Below are 11,116 nucleotides of genomic sequence, written 5' to 3' on the forward strand. Positions count from 1 at the left end.
TCAAGTTATCTCCTTTAACCTTTCCCAAGACAAGAATTTCCTGCTGGTTATTTGTATCTTGGGCTATCTCTATTTGACCTTACTAGAGTGAGTTTTTTTGTTTGTTTGTTTGTTTTGTTTTTCTTTTCTTTTCTTTTCTTTTTTTTTTTTTGAATCCAGGTGGGACAAGATGGTTCCTGAGCTCCCTGCTAGGATGGATTTACTTGTATCCAAAACCCTTTGGATCAAAATCAGATTTAAGCAATTACATATTTATTTCCACTTCAGTTTTGCTTTACCTTTTATTCAATATCTTGCCTCTGCTTTCAATACTTGATTACTAACTTGTTCTAACTTGATTTCGCCAAAACAAATGTTCTTTCAATATAAATGAGCATTCTTTTATAAATTCAGAAATATACATTAGGCTAGATGTCTATTTACAGAAACACATACACACAAACAAACCACTCTTATTAAAGGCAGCAGGGCATATCCATAAATAAAACACTGAAATCACAATGGAGGGACGCTAGATTGTATGTATAAGTACATCTATTGAATACACACACAAACACACACTTGATCCAGAGCAACTAAGAACAATGAAACACCAATGAGAGTAGAAGAGACCGGAAAGAGATAGACCTCAGAGTTAGAGGTGATCCCAAGATCCTTTGTGTCTCACTCAAAGGCACTATCCTCTTTTATAGATGACCTTAGTCCCCTTGTTCAAATCCCTCATTTCATAGATGGGGAAATTGAGGCTTAGGGAATGTGCCTTGGCCAAGATCATAAGGCTAGTGAAGTAACAGGGTTTACACAGGATAAATTCAGTTCCTCTAATTTCCCCCTGACTACATTTGATCATCACAATAAATCACTCTTTTGAAATCACCCCATTTTGCAGATAAGAATACTGAGTCTCAGAAAGTTTAAGATTATTCATGATGTCATAACTAATAAGTAAACAGGCAGGTTCAGACCCAAGTCGGCCTGGCTCCAAACTCCTAGATTCATCCAAAGACAAAGCCATAACTTTCACTGTCTCCCTCCCAATCCTTTAGGTAATTTCCTGTGGTGGCTCCATGGAGTTCAAAGTCCTTAGCCTGACATTCAAAGTCCCGGACTATTTTTTTCTCTCACATTCTTCGGCTAGCTCTTTCCCCCCTCCCACGCTTCCCCGGGCGGGGGTGGGGAGTTAATCTCTTCCCAAACCAGAAAGAGCTGGGTGACTTCTTGGTTCCTATAGACTGGCAAGATGGAAATTGATTTGTGACCTTGGGCAAGTCAATCAATTCCCCTGGGTCCTAGTGTCCTCATCTGGAAAATGAAGGCTAAAAGCAGACGGTCTCTGAGGTCTCTAGCAGGCCGAGAGCTCCGCTGCGGGGTGCTTTCAGCTCCTCCCGGCGCCCCCCCCCTCCCGCCCCCTTCTCCGCCTCTATTAGCGTCTGCAGATGTGGGAGAGCAAATAATAAGGTCACAGTCTCAGCCCTATGCTCAGCCTCTCCCAGCCCAGTACCTGGGCTCTCCCTTTGCTGGGAGCTCTCTTTCTTTCCTTACAGACCCTCGGAAACACTCCCCATGCACTCACTGTCACCCCACCATTATTCTTTCAAGGTCACCTTTTCTCCAATTCTCTGCCTCTCCTTATCTCTGGCTCTGTCTCTCTTGCCTCCTCCCTTTCCCATCTCTATTTCTGTCTCTCTGTGTCTCTGTCTCTCTCCCTCCTTCCCTTCTTCCTCCCATCCCCTCTTCCTCCTTTCCTCCCTCTGTTCCTCCCTCTGTCTCTCTATCCCTCTGTGTCTCTTCTCTCTCTGTCTCTGCCTCTCTCCTCCCTCTTCTTCCTCCTCTTCCTTCTTTCTCCTCCCCCTCCCTCTCTCTCTTTCTCCTCCTCTCCCTCTTCTCTCCTTCTCCTCTCCCTTTCTTTTTCTTCCTTTAATCACTGCTCCCAGGCTGGTTTCCCAGCATCCCAAACACCAATACCCAGCTTTAGTGGATAGATTGCTTCTTGACTTTAAATATAGAGGTCAGAGAATGGGCAGCCTATGCAGCCCCCTTGCAGTCCCTAGGGCTCAGCTGCTCCTTTTATCTCCTGCTCCATCCCAGAAACCCCCTAGAGCAGGGGTTCTTGACCTAGAGTTTCTGAAACATCCAAGAAATATATTTTGATAACTATTTTTCAATATGCTCGGCTTCTTTTATAATTATAATCTTATACATTTTATTTTATATATTTAAAACCACATTATTTTGTTTTGAGGAGGGATTTCTAGGCTTCAGCAGACTGCCAAAGATGTCCATGTGACAAAAGGGGTTAAGAATCCCTGACCTGGAGAAGTGGAATGTAGGCTCCTTGAGGTTAACCGCTGCTTCCTTTTCTGTCCATGTTTGGCTTTCGCACGAATTTAGGGTTAGATCACTTAAAATAAGTTTATGGATTTAAATGCATTTCAGGCCTGCAACCTCCCTTCTTCCTGACACTGTACATCCCTGTATCCCGGTTATTCTGCACCCAAAGGTAAATTTCAGTCATCCTCCTTTCCTGAATTCTCCCGGATCTCTGAACATAAAGTGGTAGAATGGATAATTCTGTAGTGCAACTCCAATCCAAGATATTTCCCAACCCATGTGACCCTTTAAACTCATAGAGTCTCACCTTCCTCATTTCTTAATGATGACGAATCTTCCTCAGGTAGTGGTGACATGGAAGTGACAAGATGGCTAATTCATTGAAATCAGGATGACCTGGGTTCAAATTTTACTGTTGACCCTTAGTAGCTAATCAATTCTGAGCACATCCTACTTTAAAAGGCTCCTTCTACTACTGCCCCAAACCAGTCAAAAGCTCCAAGATATTCAACAAAAATGGGATTCTTTAGTTCTGAACAAGGTTCATTGTTTATTTTCAGTTATCTGTGCTACACACATCTATAGTACCCATAAACATACACAAAGTATATCTACTATATACATATGTGTATATATGTATGCATATACATACTATATACACAGAAGTGTATATGTATATATATACACAGACATATATAAATTAGAAAGACACATACATATATATGTGTTTATACATATACATATATACTTGTATATGTTTTATACATACTGATAGATGTCTACAAGTTGTCCATTAGATTGTCTTTCATGTTCTGGTTCATAGATCTATTAAATATACTCACTTTCTTTTTGCATCAATGGTAAGACCAAAGTTTTTTAAATGAAAAAAAAAATCTCATTTATGAGAATTTTTGATCGCCAGCAAACAAAATCAGCACAATGTTATCCATGAATCAAGGAGACCATATCATCTAGAGGAAATCTGACATTGACCCTGGACCCTGTCCTGGCAGCCTCCATCATGTGGTAAAAGCACGTTGGGTGAAAAGAAAGATAAAGATCTTTTGGTTTTCATAAGACTGTGGATATAATCAGAGATAACCTAGAGGGATTGTTATCTTCATGAAAAAGAAAGAACTCAACATAGAAAGCACTGATACTTAAAGTCTAAAAATCTGAGAATTTTCGCTAGCATTTCAGTTTTCCTATAGAACTTGGGATACTTAACCCTGGACTTCCTTAAGGACTTGAATAAATTAATTTCCAAAATATGCTTCAGAATTGAGTAGTGAATTGAGAACCACATTTGTAGACAAGGACACTTGGATTCAAATAGTATAGCTGATATACCCTTGAATCTACATCACATGCTAAGGTAGCTATTTATTCCAAAATGATATATTAACATTTGTTTTCTCTATTTCTCCAAAGCTGATGTATTATGTTTTCTCAAAAGGCTGGTGTTCAGCTAACAAAAAAGCCAAACACAATTTTAAATCTAAGGTCTTAGAAAATAATAGCCCAGAGAGCATCAGTAAGTCACCAGCTAAGTAGTATCAACCGGAATTTGAATGAGATGTCTTGAATTCAGTTGTTTTTTTTTTTTTCATTACAAAAGCAAGCTTCCTATAGAATAGACATGTAAAATATGTAAGCATATAAGCTTGCATGAAACAAAATGAGACACATTTTTCAAAGATTTAAAAAGCTCCCATTTATGGAGAGTAAAGTAAAAATAGCAATGAAAAACCCCAAATTAGCAAAAATATTTTGGGTCTACTGAATTCTTAGTCTCTCCCTTCAGAGATGAGTAAGAAGAGCAGAATCCTGGGTTCAAGCCCCAGCTCTCCTATTTTTACATTAAATTTTGGAATGATAGATAGATGAAAGATAGATAGATAGATAGATAGATAGATGATAGATAGATAGATAGATAGATAGATAGATAGATAGATAGGCAGACATAGATCACACTATTGACTTGGGTTGAACTTACTTCTTTTACAGACAAATTATTTTATGGACATATCTCCCCCATCTCGAACTTGTGAAGTTGATTTTTGGACAGAAATGTAAGACTTTACATTAATCTCTATTAAATTTCACCTTATTTGATTTAACACAAGCCAATAGACACTATTTCACAATGGCATTTGGTTTATCTTCAGGGCCCTTCCTCTGAACAACAGGACACTTTTGCTGATGCTTCTATTACCATTGGCTTAAGGACAGTTGAAAAACTTCTTCTGGAAGCTATCTCTTAAAGTCATAGCAATTAAAATAAATTATGGGTAGCCAGTGGGATGAAAACTAATTATTTCTGGACATTGAGTAGATTACACCTCCTTTTAAAATTCTTGTGATAATTCTTTTAAGTACCCCTTTAAAACTTTATAATAAAATTCAATATTATTATTTTAGAAGAGAATTTCTAAAGATTTCTTGTTTGAAAGTAAAATCTTAACTGAGACTTGAAGGAAGCCATCAAAGCCAAAAGGCAAAGATGGAAGAAAAGCATTCCAGGCAAGGTGGTTCAGCCAAGGGAAATGTCACAGTTTCTTTTTTCAATTAGTGCAAAACCTTGAATAATTCTGTTTTAGAGTTTTCTTTTTGGAGGAAGTAAGGTTGGGAGTAAACTGAGCTTTTGTTGAGTATGTCATAATACAGACACATATATACAAATATCTTTTAGGTATTTTTTTCACCAAATTTTCAAGTTTACCCATTCACTTTTTAAGGAAACAATATGGCCAAGTCATCAGAGTTGGGGTCATGGTTGATATTTGAGATCTGTCACATTTTTGGATTCATAATTTCCCTTGCTGAGGCAGAAGCTTAAGCAAAACATTCCCCTGTATAGTAGGATTTTGATAGAACTTCTGTATTTTGCTCTGATTTCTAATCATGAAACCTTACAAATCAAGGTGTTATCATTGTTCCACAATTCTTTCTTTTCATGTTGAAACTGCTAAGAAAGGAAGGAAGAAAAAAGAAAGAGAGATAAAAGAAAGAAAAAGAAAGAAAGAGAAAGAAAGAAAGAAAAAAGAAAGAGAGAGAAAGAAAGAGAGAGAGAGAAAGAGAAAGAAAGAAAGAAAGAAAGAAAGAAAGAAAGAAAGAAAGAAAGAAAGAAAGAAAAGAAAGAAAGAAAGAAAGAAAGAAAGAAAGAAAGAAAGAAAGAAAGAAAGAAAGAAAGAAAGAAAGAAAGAAAGAAAGAAAGAAAGAAAGAAAGAAAGAAAGAAAGAAAGAAAGAGAGGAAGAAAGGAAGGAGAAAAAGAAAAATGAAACAGGAAGAAAGAAAAAGAGTAGGAAAGAAACAAAGAAACCTCTCTGTCCTGGATCACTGGACTTGATATGAGAGGACCTGTGTGATGTGGGATAGATCATTTGACCTATCACTAGACAGATTTCTTTAAAACAAGATAATTCTAAGTGCTTCTGCAATTCTAGCTATATTACACTGTGATTCTCACTATCTAAATGTAAGCTTCCTGAGGGCTTAATTGCTTGATTAATAACAGGCACTTAATTAATAATGCTTATTAAATTTTAGTGAATTGAGGCCTTCTATTTCTCCCTCTTCTTTCTTTTCTCCTTCTCTCTTGTCTTTCTCTCCATTTTCTCTGACAAAGAACCCCCAGTTGAAAATTTATCACAGTGAGTTTGTTTTTCCTCAGAATACAAGTCAAATTTGTATCTTTTCTCCCTCTGTAAATCATTTCAGACTATTTTCACTGTTGCCAAACCAACCTCTTCAAGGGCATTACAGCCAAGCGTAGAAGGGTATATACCACATTTGACTGAATGCTGGAGAGATCCCCTGCTTTTTCCTTGCTGAGGAACGCCCTAGGGAAGGGCAAAGTGAGAGGAAGAGAACTTCTCCATCTTTACATCTGTCAACCATCTCCTTCCAGCAGTAGATCAATAACAACCAGGAGTAAACTTGTTCTCCAGAGAAGAAGAAACTGTCAGTTCCTTTGCTGTCTCAGACCTTCAGTTTTCTGGACAGTAACCATTGATGGCTGTCTGAGCAATGCCAGTTGGATATCTGAGTCAATGAACAGAAGAGGAGTTGTGGGAGGCTTTTGAAAGGCAAGGCTAATAACATGGGTTTCATCTTGATTGCATATACCAGACATGGACAATTTCTGGTGATCTGCTTTGAGGGAAACTTTACCCTAACTACCCACACCGACACGATTGGCTGAGTTCTTATTATGCTACATTAGGAACTCTCTAGTAAATGGAAGAGAGAATGGGCCCACAATCCTTGGACTTTGTTAGTTTTTGACTTCTCTAAATGCCAACAATTTAAAAGAGTTCATGTAGCAGAGTCATCAGAGCTTCTGAGGGAGATGAGTTGCTAGATCCTTGTGAGGGGGATAATAAGAGACACCAGCTTGAAATAATGGATAGACATAAATCGTGGAAACGAAGCAAGAAGACTAGCTGGTTTTTCTCTCTATCATTTAAGAAACAGAACAGTTTTTCCAAAGCTCCCCTTTTACAAAGAACTAGGAAATTAAAAAAAAAAAAAAAAAAAAAAAAACATGGAAAGGAAGCTGAAGGAAACTTAATTATTCTCCCCCACCCAATTCCCAGATGGAAACCTTGGGAGATTTAACAGGTATTTTGAAATATCTTAAGTGGCCATCAGTCTTCAAATCATTGTTCTTACAAGGAGGAGGATAAGAAGAAATGGTATCAGATTTCATCCAGATCTTGATATCAAGAATGAATGCTTTGAGCATCAAAGCTGTCCAATCCTAGCCAAGGAGAAAGGGAAGGAGGTTTAGAGATTCTATATCCAAAGACCCTTTAAATGGAGGCTAAACAACCATTAAGTTTCTGATAATTCATTTCTATTTCAGTAAAACTCAACATTTACTGAATCCCTACTGTGTTTCAAGCACCACACTCAAAGTGTTTACATTTGACTGGGGGGAAAAGGCATTCACAGATATGTTCATACTCTATGTGTGTTTGTGTATACATATCTATATATGCATATATATTATATATATGCATATATATGTATATATATATATATATATATATATATATATGTACATGAAATAAAAACAAAATCAATTAGGAGGGTAGTAACATTTGCAGGTAGAATGCAGGGTCACAAAAGGCATGAGCTGTTTGTTCCCTGAGGAAAGATAGGGACTCTATGACATGGAGATGAGGAGGAACAGTTATATGAAGGAAGCTAGATGATGAAATATTATGTATGTATGAAATATTAATAGCTAGCACTCTAATTTGTTTAGAATGTAGGCTTCCCTACCTCCTGCTTCCCCTTCCTCCATCCCTCCTTCCTCTCCCTGCCTCCCCCCTCTGTCTTTCACACCTTAAAAGAGCCAGTCCGACTTAAGCACAAAGGCAAAGCTTTTATCTTCATCAAAGTAATCAAATATAAAGACAAAGAACATGTATGACTCCTTGATGAACATGTGTACACCTGATACTCATAGATAGCTCACAGTTAAAGCTTTTTGAACATCTTTTATATACATTTGCTTTTTTGCTTACATTATAAATCTGCAAAGTGGATATTGTCAATATCATTGCTTCCATTTTTGGGGGATTAAAAAAAACCTGATAACTCAGGGAAAACGACTTGCCAATGATCACACAACTTTTCATTTTAGAGATGGAGTCTGCTACTCTTCCTCACACAAGACCCTCCATTTCCTGACTCTGGCATTTCCAGGGACCGTGGCTTATGCCTGGAATTTTCTCTCTCCCTGTCTCCATGTGCTGGTTTCCTTGACTTTCTTCAAATTCCACTTAAAATTCCACCTTCTATTTGAAAATCTTCCCAATCCCTCTTCACATATCACTTCTCCCTGTTGATTACCTTCCCTCCAATTTATCATGTATCACACTTGTTTGCACAATCATTTGCATGGTGTGTTTCTATTAGACAGAGAGCTCCTAAAAGGCAGGGAATGTTTCCTTTTCTTTGGAAATTCAGGGCTTAGTACAATGCTTAGCACATACTAGGAACTTTTTTTTTTTTTTTTTTTTTACTCTAAGTCTAGGATTTTTTTCATTATCCCATACTCACTTTCAGCGATAAGGGGACTAGGAATATGGAATATTATATAATTGTCAAATCTAGTTGATGGGCTGGCTGGCTAGATGAACTGCCTTAATTTTTTCCCTCGTTCATTTTTCAGTTTTTGACATTAAGAGATGACTCATTGAGGAGGAAAAAGGGAAGAAACATATAATTGGAAGTGAAGCCAACATAAAAAAAAAACATCAATAAAAACAAAATTAAAATTAAAATATAATGTTGTTGAAATTTCTTAAAAGGTAACTCCTAAGCTATCCAGAATGACTCATTACATCCAGGCTGCTTAAGGATTTCTCTCATAGGTATCATTATGTAAAGGGGGTGACCTTTCTCCTCTGTATATTTGAAAGATGAGGAGACCCTCAGGAGGAGGTGACGATACCCTGGAGTTAGTGCTGATGCTGTTGGGGATGGCTGAACTAATGCCAACTAGCATCAGTAGGCTGATTTTCCTTCTGAAATATACCAAGTTGAAATAATGGATTTAATCTCTGACCTTATCCCATATCTAACTGCTGGCACAGTAGATAAAGTGCTGGGTCTGGAGCCAGAAACTCCCGAGTTCAAGGAGCTTTAGAAATAAAATTAGTTGCATGATCCTGGACAAGTCTTCTAACCTCTTTGCCTCAGTTTCCTCGACTGTAAAAACCTACTTTGCAGAGTTATTGTATGAATGAGATGATAATTGGAAACATGCTTAACACAGTATGTGGCACATAGTAGGTGCTATAAAAACTTATTCCTTGCTTTCCTGTATTACTAGCCATTGTTATTCCCATGTACATAGACTTCCTCAATAAATATTTTTTGAATGAAGGAAGCTATTCTCATATGTAAAAATGTAATTTGCTTTGAACCTTTATAGAGTTATAGATCAATTTGGGAAACACTTGGAATTCATAAGCAGCTTCTTTTTTCCTCTTAGATATATTTAAATATACCTTATTACAGTCACAGAGCAGAATGAAAAATATCTGTTTGAAGTTTCCCAAAGTGAAAGAAGCAATGGCAAAGTTTCCCTTAACCATCTTGGTTTGTAAAGTTTGCTTTGGCAGATTTTCCACAAAAGGATGGGTTGTTTTTTTTTGTTTTTTTTTTTTTTTAATTTCTTCTCTTTTGACAGGCCCGGAACTTCCTTCTTGTATTGATCCACCCAAAATGTCTCAGGGCTCTACATTTGTTTAAAAAAATTGGTATTTATTCAAATATGTGGGATGCTAGTAGGAAGGGGTATACAGAATTATTGCCCTTGGACAATTCTTATAATTCTTTTTTAAATAGTCACTGTTCAATTTATTCCTTGTTTATTAAAAAAAAAAATCTATGTGGTTGCCACAGCAGCTTCTTGGAGCCTCTGGACAGACACATGAGTGTGAGTCTTCACAAAGTGGTCAGTGTAAATTCCTGATAGGAAAACTTAGTGAACACATTCTGCTTCCACAGGTCTGGGATTAGAGAGCTATATGTTCTGGAAATGGCATCAAAGGTAGCTTTAGCAAAGTGGCCCAGTATGGCAGTACAGCCTCTTGCAGAAGGACAGCAGTCATCCATTCCAGTCATCATCAGGAGTTTCTGAGGCACAGGAGCTGAGACAAACAAGTACCTCTAGAGGTAGGGATAAGAAAGTCCAATGATCTTTCAAGGCACTGTGTGGGGCTTGCCAATCTCGCTCCTCCCAGTAGCCACATCTCCCAGAAACGATGGACAACTAGACCAGAATGATGGCACCATGAATAATTATGGCCACTTCCTTGGAGTGCTTGACACCGAGGGCAATGTGGCCATTTCGGTTGCCAATGGCCACAGAACCCTTAACCGTGGTCTGATGTCCAGGTCTAGTTCGTTTTTGCACAAGATCTTCAGGATCTCATCTTTCAATGAAGATCCTAGGAAGAAGTCTATGATCTGAGACTCCTTAATAGAAAGGGAGAAAAGACAGATCTCTTCCAAAGACTTGATCTTCATATCCTTGACTAGCTGGCCCAGCTTAGTGACAATAAGCCATCCTTGTCTTTGGCTGTTCCTCTCAGGTCCCAGAGCCATGGGACTTATAATTCTTATAAATTTTCTTCTTATAATTCTTATAAAAATACAGTGGTCTCTACAAATTTTGACTTTTTTGTATACCAGCACATACTCCAAGATCTGAATCTTTCTTTAGTGGGCTCTAATATCATTTCTTTTATACATTTCCTTTAAATTCATATAGCTGCCCCAACAATGCATTTCCAACAACTTGTTGGGCATCCCCAACTGTATGTCACCTCTCTCTTTTTAGCTCAAATTCAGCACTTTACAAACTGAATTCACCTTTCCCCCTAAAATCTGCCCTTCCTTTTGACTTCTCTATTCCCACCAAGGGTACCATCCTCCAAGGCACCCAGGAAGTAGCAAGGGAATTAACCTCTCAAAACTACCATCCAGTGTGAAAATACCATAAAATTGACATCCTTATATCAGCCCTCTCCTTTGTAACCACCGTACTTCAGTTCCTTATGACTCCTCTTCTAAAACATTGTCACAGACTCCTTTTCTTCATTGTTATTATCTTTGAAGAGCCTAGTCAACTTCAACTTCACTCTTATGTACAAATCAGTTCTATCAAACCGAGTTTTTTGGTCACTGTTCTTTTCAACAACTTTCAATAACTCTCCATGACAAGAGAATAACTCCTGAACAGCATTCATGATGGATCATAAT

The 11,116-nt window shown here is 37.7% G+C and overlaps 1 protein-coding gene and 1 pseudogene across 2 annotated transcripts in view; both read right to left on the bottom strand.

Annotated features, from left to right (window-relative positions):
* Positions 1-11,116, bottom strand: part of RBMS3 (RNA binding motif single stranded interacting protein 3) — a 1,412,069-nt gene that overhangs the window by 459,659 nt on the left and 941,294 nt on the right. The gene's annotated exons all lie outside the window — the stretch shown is intronic.
* LOC141542992 (small ribosomal subunit protein uS5 pseudogene) overlaps positions 7,432-11,116 on the bottom strand; it is a 6,848-nt pseudogene continuing 3,163 nt past the window's right edge.

This window comes from Sminthopsis crassicaudata, chromosome 5 (assembly GCF_048593235.1).
Source record: "Sminthopsis crassicaudata isolate SCR6 chromosome 5, ASM4859323v1, whole genome shotgun sequence".
Taxonomy (NCBI): Eukaryota; Metazoa; Chordata; class Mammalia; order Dasyuromorphia; family Dasyuridae; genus Sminthopsis; species Sminthopsis crassicaudata.